Source organism: Panulirus ornatus, chromosome 11 (genome assembly GCF_036320965.1).
Source record: "Panulirus ornatus isolate Po-2019 chromosome 11, ASM3632096v1, whole genome shotgun sequence".
NCBI classification, from domain to species: domain Eukaryota; kingdom Metazoa; phylum Arthropoda; class Malacostraca; order Decapoda; family Palinuridae; genus Panulirus; species Panulirus ornatus.
Genome location: NC_092234.1, coordinates 59,540,234 through 59,557,632, shown reverse-complemented (window position 1 = coordinate 59,557,632; position 17,399 = coordinate 59,540,234). Strand labels below are relative to the sequence as shown.

The 17,399-nt window shown below is 38.1% G+C and overlaps 1 protein-coding gene across 1 annotated transcript in view; it reads right to left on the bottom strand.

Annotated features, from left to right (window-relative positions):
- The window catches only part of hyd (E3 ubiquitin-protein ligase hyd), a 312,986-nt gene that overhangs the window by 155,318 nt on the left and 140,269 nt on the right, over positions 1-17,399 (bottom strand). The window lies entirely within an intron of this gene.

Sequence of the window (17,399 nt, the reverse complement as noted above, 5' to 3'; positions counted from 1 at the left end):
TTTGACTAAAATCAACACAGGTACGGACCTGTGGTGTTTTTTGCCACCCAGGCAGTGAAATGAAGGATTTCAGATATTACACTAGACTTATTAAGGGTCCTTTTCTCACACTAAAAACGACACAGGTACGGACCTGTGGTGTTTTTTTGGATCCTGGCGGTCAAATGAAGTTGTTGACATAAAATATCAGATTGATTTAGGGTGCTTTTCTAAGACTAAAATACACACAGGTACGGACCTGTGGTGTTTTTTAGCATCAAAGTGGTAAAATAAAGTTGTTGAGATAAAATACATAAAGTGATTCAGGGTGCTTTTCTAAGACTAAAATTGACATAGGTACGGGCCTTTGTTGTTTTTTCCCATCCAGGCAGTGAAATGAAGTAGTTCAGATAAAATACCAGAGAGATTCAGGGTGGGTTTCTGACACTAAAATCGACACAGGTACTGACCTGTGGTGTTTTTTGGCATCAAAGCTGTAAAATGAAGTTGTTGAGATAAAATACAAAAGTGATTCAGGGTGCTTTTCCAAGCCTAAAATTGACACAGCTACGGACGTTTGATGTTTTTTGGCATTCAGGCGGTAAACAAGAATGCTTAGATAAAATATCAGATTGATTTAGGGTGCTTTTCTAAGACTAAAATTGACACAGGTACGGACCTGTGGTGTTTTTTGGCATCAAAGCGGTAAAATGAAGTTGTTGAGATAAAACACAAAACTGATTCAGAGTGCTTTTCTAAGCCTAAAATTAACACAGGTACAGACCTTTGATGCTTTTTGGCATTCAGGCGGTAAAACAAAAATGCTTAGATAAAATATCAGATTGATTTAGGGTGCTTTTCTAAGACTAAAATCGACACAGGTATGGACCTGTCCTGTTTTATGGCATCCAGGCAGTCAAATAAAGTAGTTGAAATAAAATACCAAAATGATTCAGGGCACTTTTCTGACACTAAAATCAACACAGGTACGGACCTGTGGTGTTTTTTGCCACACAGGCAGTGAAATGAAGGATTTCAGATATTACACTAGAGTTATTAAGGGTCCTTTTCTCACACTAAAAACAACACAGGTAAGAACCTGTGGTGTTTTTTGGCATCCTGGCGGTCAAATGAAGTTCTTGACATAAAACATCAGATTGATTTAGGGTGCTTTTCTAAGACTAAAGTACACACAGGTACGGACCTGTGGTGTTTTTTCGAATCAAAGTGGTAAAATGAAGTTGTTGAGATAAAATACCAAAATGATTCAGGGTGCTTTTCTAAGACTAAAATTGACATATGTACAGACCTTTGGTGTTTTTTCCCATCCAGGCAGTGAAATGAAGTAGTTCAGATAAAATACCAGAGAGATTCAGGGTGGGTTTCTGACACTAAAATTGACCCAGGTACGGACTTTTCTCACACTAAAACGGACACAGGTAAGGACCTGTGGTGTTTTTTGGCATCCTGGCGGTCAAATGAAGTTGTTGACATAAAATATCAGATTGATTTAGGGTGCTTTTCTAAGACTAAAATACACACAGGTACGGACCTGTGGTGTTTTTTGGCATCAAAGTGGTAAAATGAAGTTGTTGAGATAAAATACCAAAATAATTCAGGGTATTTTTCTAAGCCTAAAATTGACACAGGTACAGACCTTTAGTTTTTTTTCCCATCCAGGCAGTGAAATGAAGTAGTTCAGATAAAATACCAGAGAGATTCAGGGTGGATTTCTGACACTAAAATCGACACAGGTACGGACCTGTGGTGTTTTTTGGCATCAAAGCTGTAAAATGAAGTTGTTGAGGTAAAATACAAAAGTGATTCAGGGTGCTTTTCTAAGCCTAAAATTGACACAGGTACGGATCTTTGGTGTTTTTTGGCATTCAGACGGTAAAACAAAGAAGCTTAGAAAAATATCAGATTGATTTATGGTGCTTTTCTAAGACCAAAATCGACACAGGTACGGACCTATGGTGTTTTATGGCATCCAGGCAGTCAAATAAAGTAGTTGAGATAAAATACCAAAATGATTCTAGGCGCTTTTCTTAGACTAAAATCGACAGAGGTACGGACCTGTGGTGTTTTTTCTCACCCAGGCCATGAAATGAAGCATTTCAGATATTACACTTGAGTTATTAAGGGTACTTTTCTCACACAAAAAACGACACAGGTGGTGTTTTTTTGGCATCCTGGCGGTCAAAGGAAGTTGTTGACATACAATTTCAGATTGATTTAGGGTGCTTTTCTAAGACTAAAATACACAATGGTACGGACCAGTGGCATTTTTTGGCATCAAAGTGGTAAAATGAAGTTGTTGAGATAAAATACCAAAGTGATTCAGGGTGCTTTTCTAAGACTAAAATTGTCACACCTTTGGTGTTTTTTCCCATCCAGGCAGTGAAATGAAGTAGTTCACTTATAATACCAGAGAGATCGAGGGTGGGTTAATGACACTAAAATCGACACAGGTACAGACCTGTGGTGTTTTTTGGCATCAAAGCGGTAAAATGAAGTTGTTGAGATAAAATACAAAAGTGATTCAGGGTGCTTTTCTAAGCCTAAAATTGACACAGGTACGGACCTTTGGTGTTTTTTGCCATTCAGGTGGTAAAACAAAAACACTTAGATAAAATATCAGATTCATTTAGGGTGCTTTTCTAAAACTAAAATCGACACAGGTACGGACCTGTGGTGTTTTTTGGCATCAAAGCAGTAAAATGAAGTTATTGAGATAAAATACAAAAGTGATTCAGGGTGCTTTTCTAAGCCTAAAATTGACACAGGTATGGACCTTTGGTGCTTTTTGGCATTCAGGCAGTAAAACAAAAATGCTTAGATAAAATATCAGATTGATTTAGGCTGCTTTTCTAAGACTAAAATCGACACAGATACGGACCTCTCCTCTTTTATGGCATCCAGGCAGTCAAATAAAATACTTGAGATAAAATACCAAAATGATTCTGGGCGCTTTTCTTAGACTAAAATCGACACAGGTAAGGACCTCTGGTGTTTTTTGCCACACAGGCAGTGAAATGAAGGATTTCAGATATTACACTAGAGTTATTAAGGGTCCTTTTCTCACACTAAAACTGACACAGGTATGGACCTGTGGTGTTTTTTGGCATCCTGGCGGTCAAATGAAGTTGTTGAAATAAAATATCAGATTGATTTAGGGTGCTTTTCTAAGACTAAAATACACATAGGTACGGACCTGTGGTGTTTTTTGGCATCAAAGTGGTAAAATGAAGTTGCTGAGATAAAATACCAAAGTGATTCAGGGTGCTTTTCTAAGACTAAAATTGAGACAGGTAAGGACCTTTGGTGTTTTTTCCCATCCAGGCAGTGAAATGAAGTAGTTCAGATAAAATACCAGAGAGATTCAGGGTGGGTTTCTGACACTAAAATCGACGCAGGTACGGACCTGTGGTGTTTTTTGGCATCAAAGCAGTAAAATGAAGTTACTGAGATAAAATACAAAAGTGATTCAGGGAGCTTTTCCAAGCCTAACATTGACACAGGTACGGAGCTTTTGTGCTTTTTGGCATTCAGGCGGTAAAACAAAAATGCTTAGATAAAATATCAGATTGATTTAGGGTGCTTTTCTAAGACTAAAATCGACACAGGTACGGATCTGTTTTGTTTTATGGCATCCAGGCAGTCAAATAAAGTAGTTAAGATAAATACCAAAATGATTCTGGGCACTTTTCTTAGACTAAAATCGACACAGGTACGGACCTGTGGTGTTTTTTGCCACCCAGGCAGTGAAATGAAGGATTTCAGATATTACACTAGAGTTATTAAGGGTCCTTTTCTCACACTAAAACCAACACAGGTATGGACCTGTGCTGTTTTTTGGCATCCTGGCGGTCAAATGAAGTTGTTGACATAAAACATCAAATTGATTTAGGGTGCTTTTCTAAGACTAAAGTACACACAGGTATGGACCTGTGGTGTTTTTTCGAATCAAAGTGGTAAAATGAAGTTGTTGAGATAAAATACCAAAGTGATTCAGGGTGCTTTTCTAAGACTAAAATTGACATAGGTATGGACCTTTGGTGTTTTTTCCCATCCAGGACGTGAAACGAAGTACTTCAGAGAAAATACCAGAGAGATTCAGGGTGGGTTTCTGACAATAAAATCGACACAGGTACAAACCTGTGGTGTTTCTTGCCATCAAAGCGGTAAAATGAAGTTGTTGAGATAAAATACAAAAGTGATTCAGGGTGCTTTTCTAAGACTAAAATTGACACAGCTACAGACCTTTGATGTTTTTTGCCATTCAGGTGTTAAAACAAAAATGCTTAGATAAAATATCAGATTGATTTAGGGTGCTTTTCTTAATCTAAAATCGACATAGGCATGGACCTGTGGTGTTTTTTGGCATCAAAGCAGTAAAATGAAGTTGTTGAGATAAAATACAAAAGTGATTCAGGGTGCTTTTCTAAGCCTAAAATTGATACAGGTACGGACCTTTGGTGCTTTTTGGCATTCAGGCGGTAAAACAAAAATGCTTAGATAAAATACCAGATTGATTTAGGGTACTTTTCTAAGACTAAAATCGACACAGGTACGGACCTGTGGTGTTTCATGGTATCCAGGCAGTCAAATAAAGTAGTTGAGATAAAATACCAAAATGATTCTGGGCGCTTTTCTTAGACTAAAATCGACACAGGTATGGACCTGTGGTGTTTTTTGCCACAGAGGCAGTGAAATGAAGGATTTCAGATATCACATTAGAGTTATTAATTGTCCTTTTCTCACACTAAAATCGACACAGGTACGGACCTGTGGTGTTTTTTGGCATCCTGGCGGTCAAATGAAGTTGTTAACATAAAATATCAGATTGATTTAGGGTGCTTTTCTAAGACTAAAATACACACAGGTACGGACCTGTGGTGTTTTTTGGCATCAAAGTAGTAAAATGAAGTTGTTGAGATAAAATACAAAAGTGATTCAGGGTGCTTTTCTAAGCCTAAAATTGACACAGGTACGGACATTTTGGTGTTTTTGGCATTCAGGTGGTAAAACAAAAATGCTTAGGTAAAATATCAGATTGATTTAGGGTGCTTTTCTAAGACTAAAATCAACACAGGTACGGACCTGTGGTGTTTTTTGGCATCATGGCGGTCAAATGAAGTTATTGACATAAAATAACAGATTGATTTAGGATGCTTTTCTAAGACTAAAATACACACAGGTGGTGTTTTTTGGCATCAAAGTAGTAAAATGAAGTTGTTGAGATAAAATACCAAAATTATTCAGGGTGCTTTTCTAAGACTAAAATTGACACAGGTACGGACCTTTGGTGTTTTTTCCCATCCAGGAACTGAAATGAAGTAGTTCAGATAAAATACCAGAGAGATTAAGGGTGGCTTTCTGACACTGAAATCGACACAGGTACGGACCTGTGGTGTTTTTTGGTATCACAGTAGTAAAATGAAGTTGTTGAGATAAAATACAAAAGTGATTCAGGGTGCTTTTCTAAGCCTAAAATTGACACAGGTACGGACATTTTGGTGTTTCTTGGCATTCAGGTGTTAAAACAAAAATGCTTAGATAAAATATCAGATTGATTTAGGGTGCTATTCTAAAACTAAAATCGACACAGGTACTGACCTGTGGTGTTTTTTGGCATCAAAGCAGTAAAATGAAGTTGTTGAGATTAAATACCAAAATGATTCAGGGTGCTTTTCTAAGACTAAAATTGACACAGGTAAGGACCTTTAGTGTTTTTTCTCATACAGGCAGTGAAATGAAGTAGTTCAGATAAAATACCAGAGAGATTCAGGGTGGATTTCTGACACTAAAATCGACACAGGTACGGACCTGTGAAGTTTTCTGGCATCAAAGCGGTAAAATGAAATTGTTGAGATAAAATACAAAAGTGATTCTGGGTGATTTTCTAAGCCTAAAATTGACACAGATACGGACATTTTGGTGTTTTTTGGCATTCAGGTGGTAAAACAAAAATGCTTAGATAAAATATCAGATTGATTTAGGGTGGTTTTCTAAGACTAAAATCGACACAGGTACTGACCTGTGGTGTTTTTTGGCATCAAAGCAGTAAAATGAAGTTGTTGAGATAAAATACAAAAGTGATTCACAGTGCTTTTCTAAGTATAAAATTGACACAGGTACGGACCTTTGATGCTTTTTGGCATTCAGGCGGTAAAACAAAAATGCTTAGATAAAATATCAGATTGATTTAGGGTGCTTTTCTAAGACTCAAATCGACACAGGTACGGACCTTTGGTGTTTTATGGCATTCAGGCAGTCAAACAAAGTAGTTGTGATAAAATACCAAAACGATTCTGGACGTTTTTCTTAAACTAAAATCAACACAGGTACGCATCTGTGGTGCTTTTTGGCATCAAAGCGGTAAAATGAAGTTGTTGAGATAAAATACGAAAGTGATTAAGGGAGCTTTTCTAAGCCTAAAATTGACACAGGTACGGACCTTTGGTGTCTTTTGGCATTCAGGTAGTAAAACAAAAATGCTTAGATAAAATATCAGATTGATTTAGGGTGGTTTTCTAAGACTAAAGTCGACACAGGTACTGACCTGTGGTGTTTTTTGGCATCGAAGCGGTAAAATGAAGTTGTTGAGATAAAATACAAAAGTGATTCAGGGTGCTTTTCTAAGTATAAAATTGACACAGGTACGGACCTTTGATGCTTTTTGGCATTCAGGCGGTAAAACAAAAATATTTAGATAAAATATCAGATTGATATAGGGTGCTTTTCTAAGACTAAAATCGACATAGGTACGGACCTGTGGTGTTTTTTGGCGTCAAAGCAGTAAAATGAAGTTGTTGAGATTAAATACCAAAGTGATTCAGGGTGCTTTTCTAAGACTAAAACTGACACAGGTAAGGACCTTTGGTGTTTTTTCCCATCCAGGCAGTGGAATGAAGTAATTCAGATAAAATACCAGAGAGATTCAGGGTGGGTTTCTGACACTAGAATCGACACAGGTACGGACCTGCGGTGTTTTTTGGCATCAAAGCGGTAAAATGAAGTTGTTGAGATGAAATACCAAAGTGATTCAGGGTGCTTTTCTAAGTCTATAATTGACACAGGTACGGACCTTTGGTGTTTTTGCCATTCAGGTGGTAAAACAAAAATGTTTAGATAAAATATCAGATTGATTTAGGGTGCTTTTCTAAGACTAAAATCGACACAGGTACGGACCTGTGGTGTTTTTTGGCATCAAAGCAGTAAAATGAAGTTGTTGAGATAAAATACAAAAGTGATTCAGGGTGCTTTTCTAAGCCTAAAATTGACACAGGTACGGACCTTTGTTGCTTTCTGGCATTCACACAGTAAAACAAAAATGCTTAGATAAAATATCAGATTGATTTAGGGTGCTTTTCTAAGACTAAAATCGACACAGGTATGGACCTGTCCTGTTTTATGGCATCCAGGCAGTCAAATAAAGTAGTTGATATAAAATACCAAAACGATTCTAGGCGCTTTCCTTAGACTAAAACAGAAACAGGTACGGACCTGTGGTGTTTTTTGCCACCCAGGCAGTGAAATGAAGGATTTCAGATATTACACTAGAGTTATTAAGGGGTCCTTTTCTCCACACTAAAACCGACACAGGTACGGACCTTTGATGTCTTTTGGCATTCAGGCGTAAAACAAAAATATTTAGATAAAATATCAGATTGATATAGGGTGCTTTTCTAAGACTAAAATCGACATAGGTACGGACCTGTGGTGTTTTTTGGCGTCAAAGCAGTAAAATGAAGTTGTTGAGATTAAATACCAAAGTGATTCAGGGTGCTTTTCTAAGACTAAAACTGACACAGGTAAGGACCTTTGGTGTTTTTTCCCATCCAGGCAGTGGAATGAAGTAATTCAGATAAAATACAGAGAGATTCAGGGTGGGTTTCTGACACTAGAATCGACACAGGTACGGACCTGCGGTGTTTTTTGGCATCAAAGCGGTAAAATGAAGTTGTTGAGATGAAATACCAAAGTGATTCAGGGTGCTTTTCTAAGACTAAAATTGACATAGGTATGGACCTTTGGTGTTTTTTCCCATCCAAGCAGTGAAATGAAGTAATTCAGATAAAATACCAGAGAGATTCAGGTTGGGCATTCAGACGGTAAAACAAAGAGCTTAGAAAAATATCAGATTGATTTACGGTGCTTTTCTAAGACCAAAATCGACACAGGTACGGACCTGTGGTGTTTTATGGCATCCAGGCAGTCAAATAAAGTAGTTGAGATAAAATACCAAAATGATTCTGGGCGCTTTTCTTAGACTAAATTCGACAGAGGTATGGACCTGTGGTGTTTTTTCCCACCCAGGCAATGAAATGAAGGATTTCAGATATTACACTAGAGTTATTAAGGGTCCTTTTCTCACACAAAAAACGACAGAGGTATGGACCTGTGGTGTTTTTTGGCATCCTGGCGGTCAAAGGAAGTTGTTGACATAAAATATCAGATTGATTTAGGGTGCTTTTTTAATACTAAAATACACACAGGTATGGACTAGTGGCGTTTTTTGGCATCAAAGTGGTAAGATGAAGTTGTTGAGATAAAATACCAAAGTGATTCAGGGTGCTTTTCTAAGACTAAAATTGACATAGGTATGGATCTTTGGTGTTTTTTCCCATCCAGGCAGTGAAATGAAGTAGTTCAGTTATAATACCAGAGAGATTCAGGGTGGGTTAATGACACTAAAATCGACACAGGTACGGACCTGTGGTGTTTCTTGGCATCAAAGCGGTAAAATGAAGTTGTTGAGATAAAATACAAAAGTGATTCAGGGTGCTTTTCTAAGCCTAAAATTGAAACAGGTACGGACCTTTGGTGTTTTTTGCCATTCAGGTGGTAAAACAAAAATGCTTAGATAAAATATCAGATTTATTTAGGGTGCTTTTCTAAAACTAAAATCAACACAGGTACGGACCTGCGGTGTTTTTTGGCATCAAAGCAATAAAATGAAGTTGTTGAGATAAAATACAAAAGTGATTCACGGTGCTTTTCTAAGCCTACAATTGACACAGGTATGGACCTTTGGTGTTTTTTGCCATTTGGGTGGTAAAACAAAAATGCTTATATAAAATATCAGATTGATTTAGGGTGCTTTTCTAAAACTAAATCGACCTGTGGTGTTTTTTGGTATCAAAGCAGTAAAATGAAGTTGTTGAGATAAAATACAAAAGTGATTCAGGGTGCTTTTATAGCCTAAAATTGACACAGCTACGGACCTTTAGTGCTTTTTGGCTTTAAGGCGGTAAAACAAAAATGCTTAGATAAAATATCAGATTCATTTAGGGTTCTTTTCTAAGACTAAAATCGACACAGGTACGGCCCTGTGCTGTTTTATGGCATTCAGGCAGTCAAATAAATTAGTTGAGATAAAATACCAAAAAGATTCTGGGCGCTTTTCTCAGACAAAAATCGACACAGGTACGGACCTATGGTGTTTTTTGCCACCCAGGCAGTGAAATGAAGGATTTCAGATATTACACTAGAGTTATTAAGGGTTGTTTTCTCACACTAAAACCGACACAGGTACAGACCTGTGGTGTTTTTTGGCATCCTGGCGGTCAAATGAAGTTGTTGACATAAAATATCAGATTGATTTAGGGTGCTTTTCTATGACTAAAATACACACAGGTACTGACCTGTGGTGTTTTTTGCATCAAAGTGGTAAAATGATGTTGTTGAGATAAAATACCAAAGTGATTCAAGGTGTTTTTCTAAGACTAAAATTGACACAGGTACAGACCTCTGGTGTTTTTTCCCATCCAGGCAGTGAAATCAAGTAGTTCAGATAAAATACCAGAAAGATTCAGGGAGAGTTTCTGACACTAAAATCGACACAGGTACAAACCTGTGGTGTTTCTTGCCATTAAAGCGGTAAAATGAAGTTGTTGAGATAAAATACAAAAGTGATTCACGGTGCTTTTCTAAGCCAAAAAATTGACACAGGTACGGACCTTTGGTGATTTAAATGCTTGGATAAAATATCAGATTGATTTAGGGTGCTTTTCTAAAATTAAAATCGACACAGGTACGGACCTGTGGTGTTTTTTGGCATCAAAGCAGTAAAATGAAGTTGTTGAGATAAAATACAAAAGTGATTCAGGGTGCTTTTCTAAGCCTAAAATTGACACAGGTGCGGACCTTTGGTGATTTTTGGCATTCAGGCGGTAAAACAAAAATGCTTAGATAAAATATCAGATTGATTTAGGGTGTTTTTCTAAGACTAAAATCGACACAGGTACGGACCTGTGGTGTTTTATGGCATCCAGGAAGTCAAATAAAGTAGTTGAGATAAAATACCAAAATGATCATGGGCGATTTTCTTAGACCAAAATCGACACAGGTACGGACCTGTGGTGTTTTTGCCACCCAGGCAATGAAATGAATGGTTTTAGATATTACACTAGAGTTATTAAGGGTCCTTTTCCCACACTAAAACCGACACAGGTGGTGTTTTTTGGCATCCTGGTGGTCAAATGAAGTTGTTGACATAAAACATCAGATTGATTTAGGGTCCTTTTCTAAGACTAAAATACACACAGGTATTTTGGCATCAAAGTGGTAAAATGAAGTTGTTGAGATAAAATACCAAATTGATTCATAGTGCTTTTCTAAGACTAAAATTGACACAGGTACGGACCTTTGGTGTTTTTTCCCATCCAGGCAGTGAAATCAAGTAGTTCAGATAAAATACCAGAGAGATTCAGGGTGGGTTTCTGACACTAAAATCGACACAGGTACGGACCTGTGGTGTTTTTTCGCATCCTGGCGGTCAAATGAATTTGTTGACATAAATATAAGATTGATTTAGGGTGCTTTTCTATGACTAAAATACACACAGGTACGGACCTGTGATGTTTTTTGGCATCAAAGTGGTAAAATAAAGTTGTTGAGATAAAATACCAAAATGATTCAGGGTGCTTTTCTAAGACTAAAATTGACACAGGTACAGACCTTTGGTGTTTTTTCCCAACCAGGCAGTGAAATAAAGTAGTTCAAATAAAATACCAGAGAGATTCAGGGTGGGTTTCCAAAACTACAATCGACACAGGTACGGACCTGTGGTGTTTTTCGGCATCAAAGCAGTAAAATGAAGTTGTTGAGAGAAAACACAAAAGTGATTCAGGGTGCTTTTCTAAGCCTAAATTTGACACAGCTACGGAACTTTGGTGTTTTTTATCATTCAGGTGGTAAAACAAAAATGCTTAGATAAAATATCAGATTGATTTAGGGTGCTTTTCTAAGACTAAAATCGATACAGGTATAGACCTGTGGTGTTTTTTGGCATCAAAGCAGTAAAATGAAGTTGTTGAGATAAAATACAAAAGTGATTCAGGGTGCTTTTGTAAGCTTAAAATTGACACAGGTACGGACCTTTGATGCTTTTTGGTATTCAGGCGGTAAAACAAAACTGCTTAGATAAAATATCAGATTGCTTTAGGGTGCTTTTCTAAGACTAAAATCGACACAGGTACGGACCTGTCCTGTTTTATGGCATCCAGGCAGTCAAATAAAGTACTTGAGATAAAATACCAAAATAATTCAGGGCGCTTTTCTGAGACTAAAATCGACAGGTACGGACCTGTGGTGTTTTTTGCTACAGGCAGTGAAATGAAGGATTTCAGATATTACACTAGTTATTAAGGTTCCTTTTTTCACACTAAAACCGACACAGGTACGGACCTGTGGTGTTTTTGGCATCCTGGCGGTCAAATGAAGTTGTTGACATAAAATATCAGATTCATTTAGGGTGCTTTTCTAAGACTAAAATAACACAGGTACGGACCTGTGGTGTTTTTTGGCATCAAAGTGGTAAAATGAAGTTGTTGAGATAAAATACAAAAGTGATTCAGGGTGCTTTTCTAAGCCTAAAATTGACACAGGTAAGGACCTTTGGTGTTTTTTCCCATCCAGGCAGTGAAATGAAGTAGTTCAGATAAAATAACAGAGAGATTCAGGGTGGGTTTCTGACACTAAAATCAACAAAGGTACGGACCTGTGGTGTTTTTTGGCATTAAAGCGGTAAAATGAAGTTGTTGAGATAAAATACAAAAGTGATTCAGGGTGCTTTTCTAAGTCTAAAATTGACACAGGTACGGACCTTTGGTGTTTTTTGCCATTCAGGTGGTAAAACAAAAATGCTTAAATAAAATATAAGATTGATTTAGGGTGCTTTTCTAAGACTAAAATCGACACAGGTACGGACCTGTGGTGTTTTTTGGCATCCTGGCAGTCAAATGAAGTTGTTGACATAAAATATCAGATTCATTTAGGGTGCTTTTCTAAGACTAAAATAACACAGGTACGGACCTGTGGTGTTTTTTGGCATCAAAGTGGTAAAATGAAGTTGTTGAGATAAAATACAAAAGTGATTCAGGGTGCTTTTCTAAGCCTAAAATTGACACAGGTAAGGACCTTTGGTGTTTTTTCCCATCCAGGCAGTGAAATGAAGTAGTTCAGATAAAATAACAGAGAAATTCAGGGTGGGTCTCTGACACTAAAATCAACAAAGGTACGGACCTGTGGTGTTTTTTGGCATTAAAGCGGTAAAATGAAGTTGTTGAGATAAAATACAAAAGTGATTCAGGGTGCTTTTCTAAGTCTAAAATTGACACAGGTACGGACCTTTGGTGTTTTTTGCCATTCAGGTGGTAAAACAAAAATGCTTAGATAAAATATAAGATTGATTTAGGGTGCTTTTCTAAGACTAAAATCGACACAGGTACGGACCTGTGGTGTTTTTTGGCATCAAAGCGGTAAAAAGAAGTTGTTGAGATAAAATACAAAAGTGATTCAGGGTGCTTTTCTAAGCCTAAAACAGACACAGGTACGGACCTTTGATGCTTTTTGGCATTCAGGCGGTAAAACAAAAATGCTTCGATAAAAAATTAGATTGATTTAGGGTGCTTTTCTAAGACTAAAATCGACACAGGTACGGACCTGTGCTGTTTTATGGCATCCAGGCAGTCAAATAAAGTAGTTGAGATAAAATACCAAAATGATTCTAGGCACTTTTCTTAGACCAAAATCGACATGGGTACGGACCTGTGGTGTTTTTTGCCACCCAGGCAGTGAAATGAAGGGTTTCAGATATTACACTAGAGTTATTAAGGGTCGTTTTCCCACACTAAATCCGACTCAGGTAAGGACCTGTGGTGTTTTTTGGCATCCTGGCGGTCAAATGAAGTTGTTGACATAAAATATCAGATTGATTTAGGGTCCTTTTCTAAGACTAAAATACACACAGGTACGGACCTGTGGTGTTTTTTGGCATCCTGGCGGTCAAATGAAGTTGTTGACATAAAATATCAGATTGATTTAGGGTCCTTTTCTAAGACTAAAATACACACAGGTACGGACCTGTGGTGTTTTTTGGCATCAAAGTGGTAAAATGAAGTTGTTGAGATAAAATACAATAGTGATTCAGGGTGCTTTTCTAAGACTAAAATTGACACAGGTACAGACCTTCGGTGTTTTTTCCCATCCAGGCAGTGAAACGAAGTAGTTCAGATAAAATACCAGAGAGATTCAGGGTGGGTTTCTGACACTAAAATCGACACAGGTACGGACCTGTGGTGTTTTTGGCATCAAAGCGGTAAAGTGAATTTGTTGAGATAAAATACAAAAGTGATTCAGGGTGCTTTTCTAAGCCTAAAATTGACACAGGTACGGAACTTTGGTGTTTTTTGCCATTCAGGTGGTAAAACAAACCTTTGGTGTTTTTTCCCATCCAGGCAGTGAAATGAAGTTGTTCAGATAAAATACCAGAGAGATTCAGGGTGGGTTTCTGACACTAAAATCGACACAGGTACGGACCTGTGGTGTTTTTTGGCATCAAAGCGGTAAAATGAAGTTGTTGAGATAAAATACAAAAATGATTCAGGGTGCTTTTCTAAGTCTAAAATTGACACAGGTAAGGACCTGTGGTGTTTTTTGCCACACAGGCAGTGAAATGAAGGATTTCAGATATTACACTAGAGTTATTAAGGGTCCTTTTCTCACACTAAAACCGACACAGGTACGGACCTGTGGTGTTTTTTGGCATCCTGGCGGTCAAATGAAGTTGTTGACATAAAATATCAGATTCATTTATGGTGCTTTTCTAAGACTAAAATAACACAGGTACGGACCTGTGGTGTTTTTTGGCATCAAAGTGGTAAAATGAAGTTGTTGAGATAAAATACAAAAGTGATTCAGGATGCTTTTCTAAGACTAAAATTGACACAGGTACAGACCTTCGGTGTTTTTTCCCATCCAGGCAGTGAAATGAAGTAGTTCAGATAAAATACCAGAGAGATTCAGGGTGGGTTTCTGACACTAAAATCGACACAGGTACGGACCTGTGGTGTTTTTGGCATCAAAGCGGTAAAGTGAATTTGTTGAGATAAAATACAAAAGTGATTCAGGGTGCTTTTCTAAGCCTAAAATTGACACAGCTACGGAACTTTGGTGTTTTTTGTCATTCAGGTGGTAAAACAAAAATGCTTAGATAAAATATCAGATTGATTTAGGGTGCTTTTGTAAGACTAAAATCGACACAGGTACAGACCTCTGGTGTTTTTTGGCATCCTGGCGGTCAAATGAATTTGTTGACATAAAATATCAGATTGATCTAGGGTGCTTTTCTAAGAATAAAATACACACAGGTATGGACCTGTGCTGTTTTATGGCATCCAGGCAGTCACATAAAGTAGTTGAGTTAAAATACCAAAATGATTCTGGGCGCTTTTCTTAGACTAAAATTGACACAGATACGACGGACCTGTGGTGTTTTTTGCCTCCCAGGTAGTGAAATGAAGGATTTCAGATATTACACTAGAGTTATTAAGGGTCCTTTTCTCACAATAAAACCGACACAGGTACGGACCTGTGGTGTTTTTTGGCATCCTGGCGGTCAAATGAAGTTGTTGACATAAAATATCAGATTGATTTAAGGTGCTTTTCTAAGACTAAAATACACACAGGTACGGACCTGTGGTGTTTTTTGGCATCAAAGTGGTAAAATGAAGTTGTTTAGATAAAATACCGAAGTGATTCAGGGTGCTTTTCTAAGACTAAAATTGACATAGGTACGGACCTTTGGTGTTTTTTCCCATCGAGGCAGTGAAATGAAGTAGTTTAGATAAAATCCAAGAGAGATTCAGGGTGGGTTTCTGACACTAAAATCGACACAGGTACGGACCTGTGGTGTTTTTTGGCATCAAAGCAGTAAAATGAAGTTGTTGAGATAAAATACAAAAGTGATTCAGGGTGCTTTTCCAAGCCTAAAATTGACAGCTACGGACCTTTGATGCTTTTTGGCATTCAGGCGGTAAAACAAAAATGCTTAGATAAAATATCAGACTGATTTAGGGTGCTTTTCTAAGACTAAAATCGGCACAGGTACGGACATGTTCTTTTTTTTGGCATCCAGGCAGTCAAATAAAGTAGTTGAGATAAATTACCAAAATGATTATGGGCGCTTTTCTGAGACTAAAATCGACACAGGTACGGACCTGTGGTGTTTTTTGCCACCCAGGCAGTGAAATGAAGGATTTCAGATATCACACTAGAGTTATTAAGGGTCCTTTTCTCACACCAAAACCGACACAGGTACGGACCTGTGGTGTTTTTTGGCATCCTGGCGGTCAAATGAAGTTGTTGACATAAAATATCAGTTTGATTTAGGGTGCTTTTCTAAGAAAAAAATACACACAGGTACGGACCTGTGGTGCTTTTTGGCATCAAAGTGGTAAAATGAAGTTATTGAGATAAAATACAAAAGTGATTCAGGGTGCTTTTCTAAGACTAAAATTGACACAGGTAAGGACCTTTGGTGTTTTTTCCCATCCAGGCAGTGAAATGAAGTAGTTCAGATAAAATACCAGAGAGATTCAGGGTGGGTTTCTGACACTAAAATCGACACAGGTACGGACCTGTGGTGTTTTTTGGCATCAAAGCTGTAAAATGAAGTTGTTGAGATAAAATACAAAAGTGATTCAGGGTGCTTTTCTAAGACTAAAATTGAGACAGGTACGGACCTTTGGTGCTTTTTGGCATTCAGGCGGTAAAACAAAAATGCTTAGATAAAATATCAGATTGATTTAGGGTGCTTTTCTAAGACTAAAATTGACACAGGTACGGACCTGTGGTGTTTTTTGGCATCAAAGCAGTATAATGTTGTTGAGATAAAATACAAAAGTGATTCAGGGTGCTTTTCTAAGCCTATGGACCTTTGATGCTTTTTTGGCATTCAGGCGGTAAAACATTTTTTTTTTTTTGCTTTGTCGCTGTCTCCTGCGTTTGCGAGGTAGCGCAAGGAAACTGACGAAAGAAATGGCCCAACCCACCCCCATACATATGTATATACATACACGTCCACACACACAAATATACATACCTACACAGCTTTCCATGGTTTACCGCAGATGCTTCACATGCCCTGATTCAATCCACTGACAGCACGTCAACCCCGTTATACCACATCGATCCAATTCACTCTATTCCTTGCCCTCCTTTCACCCTCCTGCATGTTCAGGCCCCGATCACACAAAATCTTTTTCACTCCATCTTTCCACCTCCAATTTGGTCTCCCACTTCTCCTCGTTCCCTCCACCTCCGACACATATATCCTCTTGGTCAATCTTTCCTCACTCATTCTCTCCAAGTGCCCAAACCATTTCAAAACACCCTCTTCTGCTCTCTCAACCATGCTCTTTTTATTTCCACACATCTCTCTTACCCTTACGTTACTTACTCGATCAAACCACCTCACACCACACATTGTCCTCAAACATCTCATTTCCAGCACATCCACCCTCCTGCGCACAACTCTATCCATAGCCCATGCCTCGCAACCATACAACATTGTTGGAACGACTATTCCTTCAAACATACCCATTTTTGCTTTCCGAGATAATGTTCTCGACTTCCACACATTCTTCAAGGCTCCCAGGATTTTCGCCCCCTACCCCACCCTATGATCCACATCCGCTTCCATGGTTCCATCCGCTGCCAGATCCACTCCCAGATATCTAAAACACTTTACTTCCTCCAGTTTTTCTCCATTCAAACTTACCTCCCAATTGACTTGACCCTCAACCCCACTGTACCTAATAACCTTGCTCTTATTCACATTTACTCTTAACTTTCTTCTTTCACACACTTTACCAAACTCAGTCACCAGCTTCTGCAGTTTTTCACATGAATCAGCCACCAGCGCTGTATCATAAGCAAACAACAACTGACTCACTTCCCAAGCTCTCTCATCCACAACAGACTTTATACTTGCCCCTCTTTTCAAAACTCTTGCATTCACCTCCCTAACAACCCCATCCATAAACAAATTAAACAACCATGGAGACATCACACACCCCGCCGCAAACCTACATTCACTGAGAACCAATCACTTTCCTCTCTTCCTACACGTA